Source organism: Mixophyes fleayi, chromosome 1, assembly GCF_038048845.1.
Source record: "Mixophyes fleayi isolate aMixFle1 chromosome 1, aMixFle1.hap1, whole genome shotgun sequence".
Lineage (NCBI taxonomy): Eukaryota > Metazoa > Chordata > Amphibia > Anura > Limnodynastidae > Mixophyes > Mixophyes fleayi.
The window spans coordinates 43,399,485-43,412,463 of record NC_134402.1 but is presented as its reverse complement, the minus strand read 5'-3'; positions in this window follow the sequence as shown (position 1 = coordinate 43,412,463).

Sequence of the window (12,979 nt, the reverse complement as noted above, 5' to 3'; positions counted from 1 at the left end):
TCAAATTTATAAAACTATCTAATCTTTATAACTTGCATTGGATGGGATATCAGACCCCAATGAATTTTGGATATTCTAAATAACCTGATTTATCACTATTGAGGGGATAATATATTGTGTCATCCTTGGAATATATCACACATATTTGGGAAGTGAATAATTAAGAACTGACTGATAAATAGTAACAATTGAGCATGTATAACCTCTGCATATCTATTATCAATGAATAAATTGCAATTTAGTTATGATATATTTTGGATGTGCAGTCACACTATAACTATGTATGCAATAAAAGAGGGACACAAACATACACAATGAATTGAGTTTTTTATTGTTACAATATAACTGTCAATTGAGGATAATATTCCATTTCCAGATTTCGTTAACTGGCCCCTCCTAGGGGTTGATAATAATCATTTTTGAAACACAATTTTCTTTCTATTCACATTTTCTTTTTTTATATTTTAACAAATTCACCACTATGGACCAGGGCTTACATTCAATTGCTTGGGGTATTTAAAATATATTATAAACAGATTTTAATGATATAATGAATGAAAAGTGTAAAACCAGGAATTTTAGGATAATTGGAAATTACTTTTTCTTCTTAGGATAGAAGTGCCTACTTGTATATCCAATCCTAGGCTTTCTTTTAGCTTTTCCTCATAATATACAGAATAAGAGTAGATAGTGAGAACTGATTTACATTTTGCAGAAGAGTTGGTCCATATTCAAAAATGGGGACTTTTCCACAGACATTTCCAGGGACAAACAGTTCAAGGGGCAGATCTTTTAAACCATGCTCTGTCCCAGGAAATTAGGAACTTTTTGTCAACTATGTAGCACTGGAACGAAAAATTGCATACATTAAGGGCCATTAAAACATATTTGTGTTCATAGGCTCAAACCTAGACTTAAAGACAGACCAGTTAAGCCCCCATTTAAGTCCCAGCAAGAATTAATGGATCTGATTGATAGTTGCAGCTAAAATAAAATATATATGTCTCTGTTACAACACAAACATTATAGCAGTCTTGCCAGGTATCCATTGGAAATACATGGAATTGTTCTTCTATTATATTATTGAGCTTTCCGACTTACACTTTTACCACACGTGAAAAGACTAAAGGGTATATTTACTAAACTGCGGGTTTGAAACAGTAGTGATGTTGCCTATAGCAACCAATCAGATTCTAGTTAGCATTTATTTAGTACATTCTACAAAACGACAGCTAGAATCTGATTGGTTGCTATAGGCAACATCTCTTTTTCACACCCACAGTTTAGTAAATATACCCTTAAGGGTAAGGTGGAGAATTATATTATTTGTCTTAGTAACACAAAATAGCATTTAGTGAAACAAAATACATTTGGTGCAATGAAGGTGCTGTATTTCTTTTAATCTAAACCATATTCAAAAATAGAGACAAAAAAGCATAATATTCACAAGAAACCATTAAAAATAAATCAATGCAGTTTCACCTGCCTGAAACCAGATATTTCCCTTGGATCTTATAGATACAAGGATTTGTAACCTCCTTGTCAGAAATGGCCTTTCCTTTTGCTGCAAGGCAAGGCTGCCTTATAAATGGCTTTCCTTAAATATCTGCAATGTCACACATATTATACAATCCCCTGTAGAGTGCAGCATCAATTCTCATCCTAAATTACATTTTCACAAAAAATTGATTCCAACACATTTGCTAATGCTAATACAAAACAGAAAATGTCAGAAGGCAATAAAGTATAAAACTGTGATGGGAGCTGGGTGTAAAACTAATAGCAGATTGGTTGCAATAAAAACTGGATCAGAAGAAGATGTCAATTTACTTATATATCTTCAGTTTATATTAACTCTTTAAAGACACACCCTCAAACCTGTAAGATGGTACAACTTATTTTATAATAAGCAGCCAGTACATTAGGGAACCGTCACAAACAAACGCTCTTGGGATGATTTAGCGAGAAGTAAGTTTACCTACCAGTAGAGATGCTCAAATTATCCAATTCAGTTTTTGTGTGGTTACAGTGCCTCAAATATTATCATGGTATAATTGTCATTGTTTGGCTGGTCCAAATTGGGCTTGTTTACAAGATTGAGCTCTAGAAGTAATTACACACTACCAGAGCTGGATTAAGGCTCTGGGGGGCCCAGGGCACTTTAGACAGGGGGGCCCCTATGATGTAACATGGTTATCATTTTAGACAAACAAACAGGCAATGCTGTGTGCACTGCTGTTATGTGCACGCAGCTCTGCCTTCACAAGCAGTACAGGGTGAAGCAGGACATACCTTCCAACTGTCCTTGTAGTCGGACCCAATCCTGACTACGCGAGACAGTCACCCAAATTCAGGACTGCCCAACCAGATTCAGAACAGTTGGCAGACTGTCCTGCTCTCTTCTACCTGTTCTTGTCACTTTCACCACCTGTGGCTGCTGGTGTCTTTAGCTCAGTTGCTGCTTGTCTGGATCTTGGAATGTTGGGGGCCCTATTTGGAAAAAAAAATGGGTACAGGAAAATTAGAAAATTCCAACCAACCCCGATGTTAAATAAATAGTATTCCCATTTAATATATAAACATATTTCCCTCCCTCGAAAAAGCGCCATCAATAAATTAAATGGCATTTATGTTTAAAATATATAACCATTTTCCACAATCATCCACGGCATTAAATAATTCATATTCACATTTAATAAACAGACCTAATTTTCCCCAAAAAGCCCCACAGTCATTTATGAGCTTCCAAACCACCCAGCATCAAATTTAAAGGTCCAATCACCCCATCTTAAATTGATAGCCCACACTATTAAATTAAATTGCCCCACCATCACTCCACAAATAAAATAGCACCCATTAAATAATTAGCATCCACCTGCAATCCAAGTTAAATTAAGAACCCCCCTTCCCTCACACATTATATTAACATACTACCCCCCTCACATACACACACACACATTATATTAACATACTACCCCCCTCTCACACACATTATATTAACATACAACACCCCTCACACACACATTATATTAACATACAACCCCCCTCACACACACATTATATTAGCATACTACCCCCCTCACACACACATTATATTAGCATACTACCCCTCTTACACACACATTATATTAACATACTACCCCCCTCACACACACACATTATATTAACATACAACCCCCCTCACACACACATTATATTAACGTACTACCCCCACTAACTTTGTTTTATCTACACGCTGTATGACCTTGTTTCTCTTCACAAATAGGACGGCACCTGTCACGTGGTGCAGGTCCCATGTGACACCAATAGCAGGCCACACATGGGGGAAGGGGGGGGAAGGATCGTAAGGATCCGCTGCCAATGACAGAAGGTACCAAGTAATAGAGACTTGGGCTGGCCCAAATTAGTCTTTTTTCGTGTCTGGCCCGGGGGGCATATGCCCTCCTGCTCCCCAGCCTGCCCCTGAAATTAGCATTGATACCGCATATTAAAAATACAATTGATACCGCACATTAAAACAAAAATACTGCACATTAAAAAAAAACCTAAACATTGATAACATAACACCAATTTTGACCATATATACAGTATGTATGTGTGTATTTATATATATATATATATATATATATATATATATATATAAAATACAAAAAGACAGGGGGCGCCACACATAGTGTATTATCAGTGATATACAATGTAGAGGTGACTCCAACGATAAGAAAATCCCGTACCAAATGTGTGATGAAATTAAGCAGATATAATAATCAGGCTGACCGTACTATGGATCCACCTCAGGTCTGGATAACAGGAATCCACGATCACAGACCAAGTAGTAGAAGACAATCTGCGGACTCAAATAAATCCACAATAGTGTGACACAGTATAAAAAGAGACCAAACTAGTCTCAAAATACCACAAATTTAATGGCACCACATAAAAATAATAATGCCCGTACATTGAGCACAGTAAAACAAGCTTATCTGTCCGCTGGCACAAACATGGAAGATAAGGGTAGCAGCCGGCAACACCTCAGAAAATCCAGTAATGAGCACAGGGACCAAGAACCTCTCCAACGCGTTTCGTCTTGTAGGTAAGACTTTATCAAGGAGTAATGAATCTAACATCATCGCGGGCTCCTAAATACTTAGATCCTTCTACATGAGAGCCAATGCGAGCATGATCTTGGCATGTAGGCGGTAACCTCCAGCTCCCGATACGTCACATCTGGGACTCCACTTCCGGTATAGCGGTTTTGTATAAAGACAAACTTTTATTTACATAACATCAAAGGGAGACATTCCCAACATCTATCAAAATATCTGTGATAGGAACTATGTCCCAACACATCACATCCAATTCATCATCAGCAGTACATATATAAGAAAAGCTAGATCTTAGTCAAATGCCTTAATAGTCCATACAATTTATAAGCCTTGGGACTATGCAGCATAAAAATAGACACAATAATAATACATACACAAGTAAAATATAGCGTCACACTATCTAATACAAAATTCAGCAAACTAGTCAGCATTAACACAAGATATACATAAAGATTCTAAATATATCTTTACGTATTCCCAGATCATTATAATATAATATTTGGCAGCATATAGACCGCCCCTTAAAGAGACAGGTAAGTAATCAACACCCAGCAAATGGGCTAGAAAAGGGACAATAGACCCTATCCAATATACAAAAAGTAACAGCACTATAAAACCCCATAATGGAGTTCCATGAGAAATACCTGAAAAGAAACAGAAATACCTAAAAAGAGGAACCGGCATTAATATACAAATCAGTAAAAGATTATATCAAAAATGAAGCCATTTCGAATGCTTCATTTAGGCCTCTAGGTGCCAAGGTGTCCAATTTATACACCCAATACATCTCTCTACAGGTGAGTTTTTTTGCCAGATCTCCACCTCGTGCACCCAACACCACATGTTCAATACCTTTAAACTTGAGACCATTAGGGTCAGCATTCTGACAGGCAATAAAATGTCTAGATACTGTATGTAGATCGGATCTATTTCTAATAGCCCTTACATGCTCCTGAAGACGTATCTTAAGGGCCCTCTTAGTTTTACCTATATAAACCTTTCCACAAGGGCATTCTAGTTGATAAATGACTGACGTAGTGAGGCAGGTTATACGATCTTTAACTTTATATTCCTTCTGGTGCAATGAATCATAAAAGACTTTACTCAAAGGAGAAACAAATTTGCACATATTACAATTGTTGCATTTGAAGGAACCTTTCCCCAGATTATTGAGAAATGTAGTCTTATTACCTTTTTCCTCTTTAAGTAAACTTGGTGCTAGTAAAGATTTCAAGTTCCTAGTTTTCTTAAAAATAACATCCGGTTTTAACGGAACTACCGGACCTAAAATTGGGTCCATACAAATTAAACTCCAGTGTTTATTCAAGACAGATTTTATCTTTCTTTCATCTTTGCTATATTCCGTAATGAAAGGGACTAGTGTTTTACATCCTTCCTGTTTTCTATTCTTGTATACCAACATCTCTTTTCTATCTACATTATTAGTTTTTATTAATGCTTCTGAGATGATAGGGTCAGGGTACCCTCTTTCCTTAAACCTTTCTGCAAAAATGAGGGATTGTTCCTTGTATGAATTTTCATCCGAACAATTACGTTTAATACGGTAAAATTGTGACCTAGGAATGTTATCCTTCCATTTTTTAAGATGGCAACTATCATAATGTAAGTAACTATTCGTATCGACCTCCTTAATAAAGGTTTTCGTATGAATTTCAGGACCCTTACTTTCCAGAACTAGATCCAAATATTCTATACGGCTATCATCAATCTTAGATGTAAATTTCAGATTGAAATCATTTCTATTCAAATAGCTCAAGAATTCTTCCAAAGTCTGAAGAGGACCATCCCAGATTAAGATGATATCATCTATATATCTACGATAGAAAATGATGAAAGTGGAAAAAGGATTATTATCACCATATATGAAATCAGACTCCCATCTACCCATAAGGAGGTTGGCGAAACTGGGGGCAAAAATAGTCCCCATTGCCGTTCCGCATATCTGCAGATAGAAGTCCTCCCTAAATTTAAAATAATTTCTAGAAAGAATGAATCTGATAAGTTTACAAATGAATACTTTAAGCCCATCATCTAGATCTTTATCCAACTGGAGATAATAGTTACCTTTGTATGGTCAATGGAAGTGTACAGAGCCTGTACGTCTATAGTAACCCATCTAAAACTAGGTTTCCACTGTATATCACCCAACAGATGTAATAAGGATGTGGAATCTTTTAAATAAGCAGGTAGAGAGATCACATACTTTTTAATAAAAAAGTCTACATATTGTGACGCATGTGACGTAAGGGAATCAATCCCCGCCACAATGGGTCGCCCAGGAGGATTCTCTAGAGACTTATGCACTTTAGGCAAATAGTAGAATATCGGGATCACTGGTGATTCCTGTAACAAAAATAGATACTCATCCCGAGACAATATATTTAATCTAAATGCCTCCTGTAAAATTAGCCTTAACTCCTCCACATATTCAATTGTGGGATCCTGTTCTAACTTAATATATGAGATTCTATCATTTAATAGTCTCTCAGCCTCCATAATATAGTCTCCCCTATTTAGAACCACAATCCCTCCCCCCTTGTCGGCCTGTTTAATGACAATTTTGTCGTTATTCATAAGAGCATCCAATGCTTTTTTCTCTGGAAGTGAAATGTTCTTTTTATAACTCACTGTGGCATTTCTTTGGCAAAGATCTTTCTTAACCAATTGATAAAACATCTCTATGTTACTACCCCTAGATTCGAGAGGATAAAACTTTGAAGGTAACTTAAGACCTGTTATTGATTTTTTGGAATCCACCAATTCAGTAACATTCTCATTTTTCGTCAGAAAATGTCTTTTAAGTGTAAGATTTCTAGTAAATCTATTTAGATCTAGAAATAGCTGAAAATCATTAGATATATTTGTGGGTGCAAAAGAGAGACCTTTGCTAAGTAATTGCAGTTCATGCTGAGTAAGAGTATAGTCAGAAAGATTGAATATACCAAGGGATTTTGGATCAAAAAGCTGAGAGGGGGCAGAAGTCTGTTCTAATAATGCCTCCTTTTTCTTTCTCTTGAGTCCACCTCGTTTGCCTCTTCTTCTATATATCTCCTTTTCATAGGAGAGGCTATTTTTATATTTTCTCTTAGGTGGAATTTCTTGTAGACCGTATCCTCCTTGGGTGTTATAACCGGGGATAAAAAATCTTCTTCTGTACTCCAAAATCTTTCCCTCTGTGTGGGGAGAACCTATTCCTAAGAGCTAGATATTGGGGTACTCTTGTATCGAAAGAATTCCGATGTTTATGGGGTACATTAATCCAATCACTTCTATCTTTGAATCTTGACCCAAATCTATTTGTATCACCTTGTGTTCTTTCCCCAACCTTAGGCCCTTCATTAGTTTGTTGTCTAGCCCAGCTATAAACTTGATTATTCACATAATCTCTTTTATCTCTGATGTATTTCCTTTCTTTCCTTTCTACATATGTATATATATATATATATATATATATATATATATATATATATATATATATATATATATGATACAGTATATTTAGTGAAACATAGTTAAAAAAAATAATTATATGTATATACACATTCAAGAAGACCCTTTATAGTGTTACTATTTTACTTGATCAAATATCTCAAATGTAGCCACCTAAAGCAGCTAGAATGATTGAGATATATATATATATATATATATATATATATATATAAATACACAAATATTATTCTAGCTGCTATAGGCTACATTTAACATTCAATCAAGTAATAATCAATGATGAGGGTCTTCTTGAATAAGTATATAGATATAATTGTTTTTTTTAATCTGTTTAAATATGTACATGGCCAGTAGAAGTGTGACACTTATCCAGTCACTTTCTTCACAGTTCTAATGCTGGGAGGAGCTGCTGCAGCTGCTCAGCAACTCCATTCTGGCTATTTTAAAATGTACAGCAGCAGCGGTGCTGCTGTACATCTATTAGACATTATTCTGTCGGGTGGAGGATGGTGCGCATGCACCCTCATGCACCCGACACAGCAAGAGAACACCCGCAAAAGCAAGAGAACAATCGGATCACCAAATAAGAGGTGAGGGGATCCGATCAGCGGGGGGCCCTCAGAGAGAGGGGGGCCCTGGGCACGTGCCCCCTGTGCCCCCCCCTTAATCCGGCCATGCACACTACTCTAGAGACAATAAGAAATATATGAAAGGATTGGTGGAAATATTTCTACCTTACCTTATTCTTTGTTGTTTGATTAATTCCTCCTAAAACTAAACTCTATGTTGAACTGTTTGTTTAGTAGCGCCAACAGATTCCGTAGTGCTTTACAACTGGGAACAAACAGTAATAAAACAATACTGGGTAATACATACATACAGAGAGGTAAGAGGGCACTGTTCGCAGGCTTACAATCTATGGGACAATGTTTGATACACAAGGGTAGGTGCTACATCATATTGAGTATTTATCCAGCTAGAATACAAAGGTTACAATGTATTTAGTGGGCTGTATGTTAAGTCACTCAACTATGTTGGTCAGAGTGTTGTTATCTTATGTTAGCTGTATAGGGAGTGGCAATAGGGTAACCTAGAGAGATTAAGAGGGTGGTAGAGGAATATTATAAGCTTGTCTGAAGAGGTGGGCTTTCAGAGAACGCTTGAAGGTTTAAAGACTAGAGGAAAGTCTTGTGGTGCGAGGGAGTGAACTCCATAAAGTGGGTGCAGCCCGAAAAAAGTCCTGTAACCGAGAATGGGAGGATGTGATGAGAGTGCAAGAGAGACGCAGATCTTGTGCAGAACGGAGATGTTGAGTTGTGATATATTTTGAGACAAGTGAAGAGATGTATGTTGGTGCAATTTTGTTGATGGCCTTGTATGTTAGTAGAAAATTTTTATATTGGATTCGTTGAAAAACAGGCAACCAATGTAGACACTGACAGAGTGACGCAGCAGACGAAAAACGATTTGCAAGGAAAATCAATCTAGCTGCTGTGTGCAAAATAGATTGAAGGGGCTCAAGTCTGATTTTGGGAAGACCAGTAAGGATGGAATTACAATAGTCAATTCGGGAGATGATAAGTGCATGAATTGCAGTGTCTAATGGGAGATATGTATGTATTCTGGTAATGTTTTTAAGATGTATGCAGCATGATGTAAATATAGAGCTGATGTGGGGAAAAAAGTATAGTTGTGAGTCAAGGATTACACCTAGTCAGCGAGCTTGCGGGGTGGGATTTATGGTCATGTTGTCAACAGAAATACTCATCTCATTATACATTATATCATTATGCATAAAATTAGCAGATACGTGCCTTAATGAATCAAGTCCTATAACTGCTATTATCACGTACATCAATAATTTTAATGACTCACAGTACTATCTACCACTCATGTTACTAGACAAACACTCCACTGTTACCATACAAACACCACCACTTTCCAGCATGTATAACACCACTGCTGTTCCTGTCTACACAATCCACTGTCTCACAACAACACAGTCTCAATTAGACATGCTCGGTTTTTGGAAAACCGAGCCCACCCGAACATCGCCGATCTGAGTACCGAGCCGAGCCGGTTCGGTACTTTTGCGTGCCCTCGGAACTGAAAACAAGGCAAAACGTCATTGTCGCATCATCAGATCTCGCGAGTTTTGGATTCTATAAATACCGCCCTCCCCGGAGTTCCGGTGCCATTTAACAGAGAGACACAGAAGGGGTAACAGGGTTCTTGGCAGTCTCCAGTGCAGTTGGGCTGCGTCATTAAAGAAAGTTAAACAGAAGGGTTGGCAGTGTTCTTCAAAGTCTTCACTGATAATTTACAGAGCTATAGCTCAGACAGAAACAGGAAAGGTGGCAGTTTTCAGTGCTGAAAGAGACATTATATGGCCGGCAGTGTTCTTCAAAGGCTTCAGTGACATTCTACAAAGATATAGCTCACACAGAAACAGGATAGGTGGCAGTGATCAGTGCAGCAATTCAAATAATACTGCTGGCAGTGTTCTTAAAAGTCTCCAGTCACATTCTACGGTGTCATAGCTCACCCAGAAACAGGAGAGGTGGCAGTGTTCTGTGCTGAAACAGGAATTCAAATAATAGTGCTGGCAGTGTTCTTAAAAGTCTCCAATCACATTGTACTGTGTTATTATAGTTCACACAGAAACAGGAGAGGTACCAGTTTTCTTGTCAGTATACAGTCTACATGCTGTTGCTTATTATCTGTGCTGAAAGAGAAATAATAGGGCTGGCAGTGTACTTAAAAGTCTACAGTCACATTGTACTGTGTAATCAAAATTAATTCACATCAGTCCACAGAAGACTAGGAACACAAAGCAGCTGCTGACTCCAGTCATGATGATAGTAATCCCTCTAAATCATCTGCTAAAGGCTATGTTAAAGTGCATAGTGTTTTTAAGTCAGGGAAACAAAAATGTAAAAACAAATCCTTTTACCGTGGTAAAGAAAAAGCACATGTAATCAAGGAAAAGTAAACTGCAGAAAAAAAATTGCCAACATGGCAGTCTACACACGCAGTGGCAAGGAAAGAATCAGGCCTTCGCTTATCTCTGTAAGTGCTAGTTCTGAAACTGTTAGTTCTGCAACTGACAGTGAGCCATCTTCTTGCAAGGTCAGTCATGACGATGCAAGACCTTTTCATTCTGACTCACACTGTATTTGTCATTGCTTGGAACCAGGTGCTTCTGTGGACTATTCCTGCCACTCATCACACCTGTTCTTATTCAATACACTTGTTCCTGCATTTAAACTTTATTTGTCATTGCTTGGAACCTGTTGCTTTTGTGGACTATTCCTACCATTCATCATACCTGTTGATATTTGTGTATTAGAGTACACCTGTTTATTCTGCTGCCTGAAATCTGCATATTCCACGAACTGAAACCTTGCTCGCATATTTTGCCTAGATAAAGATACTTGGTTTCTATGCTTCTGTTGTCGGTTCCTGAATTCGCTAGGAATCATAACAGCCAGGATCCAAGAATTATTAAAATCTTGAAATCGGAACACTGCATTTCGGCGACTGTGCTTGATCCTAGGTTTAAGAGCTATGTCTTCTCTTTGTTTCCAACTGATCCAGATCTCAAGAGATGCAAGGAGCTCCTGGTGACCAAGATGACAGCTCAAGTGCTACATGACAGGACGGCGTCTACTCCTTTAGTTTCTCACTCAACTGCTGCTAGGAAAAAACTTAGCTTTACCAAGAGACCTAGGGATGATACAGATGACTCAGCACAACAGTTTGACATCTGGTTGGGTATAAAAGAATTGACCAAAAAACCATGACACCTCTGCCATAACTCCACCTGATCCTACTATCAACATCCAAAGGATGGTGGAGGATTATTTTAAGACAGCATAGAAATAGGCATGTCAGACAGTCCCTTTACATACTGGGAGGAAAAAAAAGGTAATTTGGAGACCCATGTACCAACTCACTTTGCACTACCTAAGCTGCCCACCCTCCAGTGTGTACTCAGAAAGAGTTTTCAGGAGGCTACTTCCTCAAAATCTGGAAAAGATGATGTTCATAAAAATGAACTATAATTTCCAATTACTTCTGTAATGGTGGATTTCAGCAGGGATGAATTAATAATGTGTGAGAATAATGTACACAGATGAGGGTAAAGATGAGGTTGAGGATGATGACAACAACATCTTGCCACAGTAGAGTTCATTAACAGCACTGTTAGTTTAGGTGCCTTAAGCCCATTGTTAGCTTGTTTTGTGGGGGCCCAAACAAACCAAGCACTTCAGCCACAAAAGTGGCACTTCTTGTCACTGAAGTGCTTGGTTTGTTAAAGTGAGCATGTCCTTTTTAAGATCAAACATAAGGGTGGATGGGTGGGCTCAAGGACAATTCCATCTTGCATCACTTTTCATTTCAGCTACTGCTGTGTGCTATACTGTTGTGTGCTTTGCAAAACTTACCTTTTGCCAAGACACCCATTGATTATTATTATTATTATTAATTTTTATTTATAGGGCGCCACTAGGTGTCTGTAGCGCCGTACAGGGACAAACGAGATTACAATACGAGGTGAGACAGCACAGTACAGTAAACAATAATCACAGTAACTCGGTGAGCTCAAAGAACCGCTAGAGGGGCGCAGGAGGGGAGAGGGGAACGTCCGCCAACGACGGAGTCCAAGAGGGAAGGCACGGATGACAGGGAGACCCCTAGAGGGGAGAGGAGGGAGCGAGAGGGGACGTGGGAAAGAGGGTCCTCAAGAAGGAGGGCTAAGTAGCTGGAGAGCAGAGTTAACAGTGGTGAAGACAGGAGGAGAGAATACCCTGCTCAAAGGAGCGTACAATCTAAGGGGTGGGGTAGACAGACAGAGCGACACGGGGGAGAGATGGAGGAACGGAGGATAAGGATAAGGGGGGAGGAAGAGGCAGAAGAAAAGGTAGGAAGTTAAGTGGGAGACTGGAAGGCTTTAAGAAAAAGGTGGGTTTTTAAAGCCTGTTTGAAACTGGACAGATTTGGGGAAGCTCTGATGGAGGGAGGGAGCTTGTTCCAGTGGAGGGGGGCAGCACGGGCAAAGTCTTGGATATGCGCGTCGGAGGAGGTGATCAGGGGGGAAGAGAGGCGACGGTCATTGGCAAAACGGAGAGGGCGGGATGGAACATGAACAGAGAGGAGGGTGGAGATGTAGGGTGCAGTGGAGTTGGCGAGGGCCTTGTATGTAAGAGTGAGGAGCTTGAACAGGATTCTGTAGGGGAAGGGGAGCCAGTGAAGGGATTGGTAGAGGAGGGAGACAGAAGAGGAGCGGCGAGAAAGGAAGATGAGCCTAGCGGCTGCGTTAAGTACAGATCGAAGGGGAGCGAGATGAGAGTGGGGGAGGCCAGTAAGGAGGAGGTTGCAGTAGTCCAAGCGGGAGATGATCAGAG